General features: G+C 47.8%; 2 non-coding genes across 2 annotated transcripts; both read right to left on the reverse strand.

Moving 5' to 3' along the window:
* Positions 1-813: 813 nt before the first annotated feature.
* Positions 814-900, reverse strand: TRNASTOP-UCA (transfer RNA opal suppressor (anticodon UCA)). Its single transcript has one exon. It is a non-coding gene; the product is annotated as a tRNA-Sec (tRNA).
* A 900-nt stretch (positions 901-1,800) lies between these two features.
* On the reverse strand, positions 1,801-1,887 carry TRNASTOP-UCA (transfer RNA opal suppressor (anticodon UCA)). The gene has a single exon. It is a non-coding gene; the product is annotated as a tRNA-Sec (tRNA).
* Positions 1,888-8,881: the final 6,994 nt, after the last annotated feature.

Raw genomic sequence — 8,881 nt, forward strand, 5'->3', positions numbered from 1 at the left:
AGGGGTAAGTATTTTTGAAAAGTCGCAACAAAATTTCTTTGACCAATTGTTGGTTTTGTAGATCTAGATTTAGATCTATATCTTTTTTTGGGGGGGAACTCATTTTCAAGCAATTCTTTTCCACCACCTGTTGGCATGCAAGGACACCAATGTGTTCTTTGCTCAGATTGAAAAATAAAAAGATAGGATAACAAAAAAAGTATAAACAATTGAAAAATTGTTTTTGAATGTGGTATTTATGTACTCTAGTGTAGCCTACATCCCATTAGGACAGGGGTAGGCAATAACTTTTGTAGGGGGGGCATTTCATCAATTTTGGTAGTGGTCACTTGGGTGGTGGGAACTTGGGTGAAAGGAGTGGGACCTTGGCAAGTGGGGAGAATTTGCGTGTTGCCCCATGGCATGGGGGAGCACACGAGGTCTTTGGAACAGCTGGTGGCTCCCTCTGGTTCCGCATTCCCCTTGAGGGGGTAGGAGACTTCGTATGCCTCCCCGCCGGGCGAGCTGATTCAAAGAGCTTAGCAGGCCCTATCTTGCCCAGTCCCGCCTGACAATATATACATACTGCAACTGGAAACCTGTAGCTGGCTGTTACCAACTGATCTCAGCTGAAGCAAAGCAGCTGATTAACTGCTGTGTAAACACTTCAACCAAGAGTTGTGGAGCCCTGAGATGGTCCCAAAGTTTAGGGGGGGTAGCACCCAAACCTTCAAATGAACAATCCCTGGACAAAGATGACTATAGAATTATATGTTCTCCCCCAAGATTTCAGTAGCTTTTACAGTCAGACAACAACATGCACTTGAAGCAGGCCACCCAGGAGGTGGAATTGAACCACTCTGTTGCTAGACAGCTACAGGTTTGAAGCCTGCACCTCAGACCACTGAGGCTCACCTGGGCAAAGAAAAGAGGCCAACACTCACATATATAAAGCACCTCACGGATGAATTCTTATAAGTGAGGGTTAGCTAATGTAAGGGGAACGGACCTGCTTCTGGTTCTGAGACTAATGTTACCGGTTGTTTTCCTCTTTCTGAAAGAGGGTTATTTTCTACTATAAGGAGTAAAGAGTCTGGTTGGTTGGAAAAGGAAAACATAAGCCCTCATTTGCATCCTGTGTAGGTACAAAGGATCCTGGGAGACAGCTCAGCTGCAGCACTGTATCACTGTCCAGAGTTACAGTGCTTGATATGCTGGCATGAGGAAGACAACAGTGCTGTTTTCTGAGCGAGATGCTGCCGGTGTACAAAGGCCGGGCATTGCAGGCATATGGAGAGTTCACATTTCCTCACCGAGAAGCCTTTCTTGATTCGTGGCTTCTCCAGTCCTTTGCAAGGGCCAGAGTCTTCTTAAAGACTCTGAATTCTGCTGAATTCTCTATTTATTGATACGTCCTCCATCCCATGGGTTTCCCTTCAGCAGGGGATTTTGTCTGTGGTTAATAGTTTCATTATGGTCTCTGGGGTATCCTTTACCACCCTTCAGATCTGTCCTCACTGCCATTGAAAGCCTGTGGCTGGTCCTTGTCAGATGACTTACGCTCAGGCTCACAAGCTAATTAACTGTGGTGTTATCACGTGAGCGTGGCCTCTAGGACCCTGAGTAGATCTCAACACTCAGAGAGGTTCTCCCAAAGCAGAGCATCTAAATCTGCAAATTAAAAGCCTCTGAGCCAAACAGGCTTTAGCATTGCAGTGTGGACAGACTCCCAGGAAAGAAATTGAATTTTCTTTCCTTTGTGGGTGTATTTTAGCCCATTTCACATGCAGACAACAGCCTGCATCATGCCCTTCAAGGGTCCGCCCAAGAGGTGGAATTGAACCACTCTGTTGCTAGACAGCTACAGGTTTGAAGCCTGCACCTCAGACCACTGAGGCTCACCTGGGCAAGGAGATGAAGCCAGCACACACATATATAAAGCACCTCATGGGTGAATTCTTAATAGTGAGGGTTAATTAAGGCAGGGAGGCTGGACCTGCCTCTAGTTCTGAGGGAAATGTTGCCAGTTGGGTTTGTCTTTCTAAAAGAGAGTTATCTTTTTCCTATGAGAAGTAAAGAGACTGGCTGGCTGAAGAAGGAAAACAAAAGCCCTCATTTGCATCCAGCACAGGCACAAAGGATCCTGGGAAACTGATCAGCTGCCATACTATATCCTTGTCCAGAATTACAGTAGCATGAGGAAGACACCAGTGCTGTTTTTTCAAGGGCCAGGCCTGGCCGAAATACGTTCAGTTCACATTTCCACGCCAAGAAGGCTTTCTTGATTCATGGTTTCTCCATTCCCTTGCAACAAGCCGGAGGGGGCCACTGTGCACCCTTCTTAAAGACTCTGTGTTCTGCCGAACTCGCCAGTTATCGATACCTCCTCCATCCCTGCAGCCTAGGGATGCGGGGGATTTAGATGTCCCTCCTCACGGAGAAAGCAGCTCGGCAGGAAGGAGAGACTGAACAGCTACACAGCGTGGCAGCTGGCACCTCAGAAATGCCCAGGGCCTTGTCTAGGTGACAGAGGAAACCTGCGCCAGAAGCTGGGGTCACAGTAAGAGGTCCTATTCCAGTGCTTTAGCACAGACAGCAGCTCTCCTCTTGGCTGGAAGCTTTGGAAGGGAAGAGCATGACAATTGTCCTGTGAGCATTGCACCCCGGCTAGTCAGAGCTGAGCCTCGACACTCTGACAACCTGGCCTCAGGAGGCAGGTTTGGCAGAGGCTGACAGCAAATACCGTAAAATCTCGAGTATAATGCGCACCTATGTATAATATGCACCCTGAATTTTGAATCCTATCATAATGGAAAAGTTCGCACTTATGTATAATGTGCCCCGGGGTTTGAAGCCATCGAGCTTAGCAGCCCCACAACTTCTGCCAACAGGTGGCTGTCCCGCAGCCAGGAGCCGACCCGCCAGCACCAAGCCCAGCCTTGCCCGCTTCCAGGAGGTGGCCCTGGACTGCAGGAGAGTGGGAGGGAGGGATACACCGCTCCCATCTGCAGGCTCTCCTGGGAGGTTCGGGCTGCACAGTCTCTTGTTTCCCTGGTGCTCGCTGAGCTCGCGCCTGCCACGGGGACCCTCAGACGCAGCCTGAAGGAGCACCGGGCAGGCAGCGAGCCAGGGCACTGCAGCCTGGTGGCGCTGCCAGCTCCTTGCCTTGTCTGGGAGCCTGGCGGGGTGGCGACCCCCTCGCCGCGCTGCAGCAGGAAAGTTTCTGGGCGGAGCCTGAAGGAGCCTGAAGCGCTGCCAAAATAAAACTTTAAAAAGTATAATGCGCACCCTGACTTTGACCCCCCAAAAATCGGGAAAAAAGTGCGCATTATACTCAAGATTTTACGGTAGGCATAGTCAGTTGAGATATTGCGTGAGCCGGCGTGATCATGCTTCACAGCAAAAGAACAGGATCTGTAACTCCGGTGCTGTTCTCATTGTCTCTCTTTCTGGCAGGAGAGCTGCTAGAGCCCCAGATTCTAAGGACAAACGGGATGGTTCAGATAGTTTAATCAAAGTTCCTGTATCCTGGGAAGGGGGCTGGTTTCCCCTACCAAAAAATCCCTCTGAGTCTCGGAAGTTCCCAGGCAGCACAACAAAACGAAGGGGCAAACAGCCCCGATGTGCAAAGATGCGTCTCGTCAATCAGGGAACTCCTAACGCACAGTGAGTCGTGGTTACAAAATCTCACCTTTCTAGTCTGGAATTTACACCCCCCTCCCCAAAGGATTATCCTGTGGCAAACCAATGTCAAACTGGTACAAGATTTCCCATGCTTTGAAATGAAAGACAATGGCAGACAGGACAGGACAGTGTCTGACTGTGCTTTTGGTTCCCATTAAAGCATTTTCCGCCTAACTTACTCCCTCCTAGAGTCTGCACTACACATCTCCTCCCACACCCAATCTCCCAGCCCCAGACAGAGGGTGGGAGACAGTGAGTGATGGAGAGAGGGGGGAAGGCGTGAACAGGGGTGGAGCCATGGGGAAGGGGCGGGACAGGGGCGGGGCAAGGGTCTTTGGATTTGCATGATTAGACATTTGGCAAGCCTAAAAGAGAGACGGACTGAATTAGTCCAAACAAAAAGGCCTCCTGATTTAACTCAAGGACTATGTTAAGGTTATGACCATGGAACAGGAAAAGTGGGGGATTAAAAAATGCTCTAAAATTGGTGTGCAGAAATTCAGCCTAATTCGTGAACTAAAGTGTGAGGAGAGGGTCTGTTCCCCCATCACTCTTCGGGGAGGTTCTTATAGACAGAAAGACTTGGTAGCGGGGGGAAGATACACAGACAGCACAGAAGAACTTACTCTTCCACCACCTGATGACTGATAGGGGCAGGCGTTTCAGCTCACGCAATCACTGGTCCTATTAACCTGCAGCCATCACACCGACTGGTCCCACCATGCCCCAAAGGAAGGTGAGCCATTTACCACATCCTGGAGCACGCCGCGCTAAGGAAACAGCGCTGTGGCCAGACGCTCTCGGTTGTAAATCAGCTTCGAGTTGTCCATTGTAGGATTGACATTTCAAGGCTGAAGCGCGGTGACGCTGCTCAGCTGCAGGATAGCAAGTGGCCTTATTGCTACTTTCATCTGAGACCATTCCAGGTGACTTGTGCTGAATCCCACTCGCATTTGATTCCTACCCAATGGCCCAAAACAACAGCAAATTCAAATAGTAAGGGACAGGGGGCTCATGATGGCCCATTAGCATTGTCGGGCTCATTGTCGGCAGAGTCAAGGATCTGCACGCAAAATGGCATTGGGCAGATAGAGGACCACGCTGAGGTCAGCTGTAGATTCGCTGTTACGGGCCATCACTGTCTCATTCGCCACACTTGTTAGGCCTGCAAAGGTCAGGCCGTAGTAAGAAAACTTCACTTCATTGCTTCCAGTGGAATCGAGATGCGTCTTACCAGCACCTAGTGAGTCTCTATCGAGCATGAGGGAGTTGGCATTTCCTCTGCACCTCGGAGCGAATAAAGGTAAACGATCCAGTCCCAAAAGTGCAGGTCTGATGTTGCGGTGTTTGCATGGAGCTACAGCAGGCAGAGAGTAGGGGATTTGGGGAGGAAAGAGAAGTGAGAAGGAAGAACAGAGTGAGAAAGGGGGTCTGATAAAAGGTGAGAGAAACGCAAGGAGAATAAAAGTAGGAACTGACAGGGCTGGCCCACAACATTTTGGCACCTGAGGCTGGGAGCTCAAATGACGCCCCTATATCCCCTCGCTTGAGCCAAAACTTTGAAAGGTCTCAATTCTGCCTTCTTCCTGTTCTATCCTTTCATGGTCTTGCTCTGCTACCTACCCCAATAAAGGAGAACTAACAGATTAAAATGCCTTGTTCAGCAGCAGACACAATTTTCTACACTCTGGGTCCTAGTGGCGCCCTCCCCCAGTCTGGCACCTGAGGCGGCTGCCTCAGTTTGCCTCATGGTAAGACCAGCCCTGGGAACTGAGGAGAAAAAGACAGGGAGGGATGGAGAGGTGGGGGGCAAAAACATGAGGAAAAACACCATTTGATGTAATGTATTTAAGTTCCTAACTTCCATCTGAGGCCACTGACCCTGATTAATTATCTTGGTGCCTTAAGGATTTAGGAGCCTAATGAAGCATTTATTTTTCAAAATCCTAGCCAGCTCACACATCAATATTCCTTCCCGGTTAAAACAACTTGGCACACCTAGTAGTCTGCTTTGCTGATTTCATACAATCACACTGGTCATCAACATTTATTACAATATTTTAACTCAAGTCCTCTCGTTTAGGCTTAATGAATGATGGGTTTTGACAGTACACAAAGGGGAGGGGGAAGGAGTGTGAAAGTTTTAGAGCCATGCAAACCAAGGGAAATGAGAGTGTCCAGACTGAAGGGGGAAATTGCACTGTAAAAAAACATCTGTAAGATCAAAGTCTGCAGGAATGATTTCGAGGAAATTGCTTTTGTTGGCCCTAGAGCCTAAGCCACAGTTCTATTTCAAGGTTGATAGACCACACAAGAGTTGGATGCTCCCGGACTGTGGTGGCATTAAAGATGTGGCAAAGATAAATAACTGCTCTCTACATAAAAGCATTTTCATAGCTCACCCCGTGTCTGGCAGCGGAGTTTCTGTAATGCCCCAAAGCATAAAGAACTAGCTCACACCACCTGTTCAATACAGAATTCAAAGAGTGGAACTATATCACTCAATTAGCAAGGCACATACCAGACAAATGAAAACAGCTGAAAGCTGTGTTCTTCTTCTTCTAGGGAGGGGAGAAGGGAAAGGTGGGTATAGTAGTAACAGGATGAAATTTGAACATTTTTGACCCTTCCAGTACCAAAGAGCTTGTAAAACGATGGGTCACGGATGTTGCATCAATGGCTTTATTCCAAGAAATAACGTGGTCCTAAAACATTTAGCAGATTTGCCGTAACTTTAAATCCTAGGGGCAAGATTTTCAAAGAGCTCGGCTCTGAACAGCTCCAGTAGTTCTCAGCAAGACAGAAGGTGGGAACTCCCTTCATTGTGACCAAAGTGGGTGATTCTTGCACCCGAGGCTCCGCTCTCCAAAGGGATGAAGGCACCGAGGATCCACAACAGGATTTAGGCATTAAACCGCTGAATGTCAAGGCAACTGACTTTTAGGCACCAAAAGTCACAAGGGCAAGACTGTGATTCGCAAAGCCAAGTGTGATGCCTACACTCCTGTTCCATGAATGGGGACAGATAAGTGGCTAAGAAGATTGTGGTAGAAGTCATCGGTGCCATGTCCTACAAGATAGTCTACTTCGTTCAATGATGATAACCCTTTGGCTGTGTGTGTGTGTGCGCATGCGTGCACAACCCCTTTGACTCTACACAGATAGCTGGTATGGAAGACCCTGAGGCCTGGTCTACACTAGGATCTTAGTCCAAAATAACCGCCCCCCAAAAGATTGACTGCATCCACACTTGACTGCATCCAACCAAGCCTGTTATTCTGGAGTAAGGGGCTGTGGAATGTGAACTATGTAGCCCTGCTTTTCATGGGGAGTAATGCTAGTTCCAACCTTGTAAGTCCAAAATAACATTAGTGTGAATGCTCCCGTGCTACTAATTCAAACTAATTGGCTTCCAGGAGGCCTCCCACAACCCCCCAGAGCACTTCCTGGGGCGCCAAGTCTGAGGTAGTGTGTCCACATTAATGGAGCCTGCCCCAGACTAATTTTGATGCTTCCCAATAGTGAGGACATGGTATTTCAAACTGGTAAAATCAGGTGCCCAGAAGTCGGACATAGTAAATTTGAAATAATCTCCTAGTGTAGACATGGTCCAAGGGATCCCCCAAAGATCACAATGTCAGATATAGTGTGAAATTGCCAGGCCATGGTCTACGTCTAGACTGCCGCTTTTTTCAGGAAAAGGTATGCAAATTGTGCTCTGTTATTTGCGGAACTTTTTCTGATTCTTTTCTCGGAAGAAGCTTTTCCAAAATTTGGCCCATCTACACTGGACCAAATTTTGGAAAAACCTCCTCTTTCAGAAGAGCCCTTCTTCCTGATAAAAATGAAGAAGACAAGGCTTCTGAAAGAGCATGTCTGCTCTTCCGAAAAAATTTTTGGAAGAGCAGACGCATTCCCTGGACGTGGTGGAGTTTTTCCGGCATCCCGGAAAAAGTCCATAGTTTAGACATAGCCAGGATTATGACACATGAAGAACAGTAAGAGTCTACCTGGTGCTATATGAGATCATTCAGAATATGCACCCATGTCAATGGGATAGCTCAGTCTGTGGGATTTCCCTCTGCTCCCTCGGCTGCACAAGGACAGCCCCTGTATGATGCATTTCCATATGCAAATACACACAAGTTACACATCGCTCCTGACTTATCAGGGTGCTGCTGTGAGACCACCCCTTCCTGGGCCATTGGGAGTACTGCCCCCATTTGCCATGCAAGTCCCCCCAGACGGGCGCTATATGTCAGTTTTGAGTCGCACTATTTTCATTCTGCCAGGCTGGCAAATCTTTCATCCCCCTTCGTATTAGCTGTACAGAAAACAGTCAATGGACAGAAGAAAAATGTAAAAAACAACAAATAGTCTAGCAGCACCTTAAAGGTTAAGGAAACATGTAGATGGCATCATGAGGTTTCGTGGGCAAAACCCACTTCTTCAGATGACCGGAGTATAATAAGTCCAGATACAAGAATAAATAAGGGAAGGGAGGCGTAAGGGGAGGAGGGAAAGAAAAGGAGAGACAGTGAGTAGACAGTTCAAAATAGTTACTAGAGGTTGTTAAGAACTGTTAGTACCTCCGTTGGTTGGTTGGTTGTTTAAGTCATTAAAAGGTGGAAGATAGTGTGCGAGCCATTTTATAACCTGGTTCAGACTATTAGCATAAGAATTAAAGTAGTGAATGACGTTAAATTCCAACCATTCTCATTGGCTACGTCTACACTGTCCCCTTTTCCGAAAGGGGCATGGTAATTTCAGAGATAGTAATAGGGAAATCTGCGGGGGATTTAAATATCCCCCGCGGCATTTAAATAAAAATGTCCGCCGCTTTTTTCCGGCTTTTAGAAAAGCTGGAAAAGAGCGTCTACACTGGCCCCGATCCTCCGGAAAAAGCGCCCTTTTCCGGAGGATCTTATTCCTACTTATTCCGGAGGATCGGGGCCAGTGTAGACGCTCTTTTCCGGCTTTTCTAAAAGCCGGAAAAAAGCGGCGGACATTTTTATTTAAATGCCGCGGGGGATATTTAAATCCCCCGTGGATTTCCCTATTACGATCTGTGAAATTACCATGCCCCTTTCGGAAAAGGGGACAGTGTAGACGAGCCCTGTGTGTTTGGCTTGTGGAATTGGTCTGAAACAAAATGGCGACTTGGAGATCCATTAACGAGTGTCCAGGAAGATGGGGCTCTCCAGCAGGTTTTTGTGTA

This window comes from Pelodiscus sinensis, chromosome 4 (assembly GCF_052426305.1).
Source record: "Pelodiscus sinensis isolate ZL-2025 chromosome 4, ASM5242630v1, whole genome shotgun sequence".
NCBI lineage: Eukaryota > Metazoa > Chordata > Testudines > Trionychidae > Pelodiscus > Pelodiscus sinensis.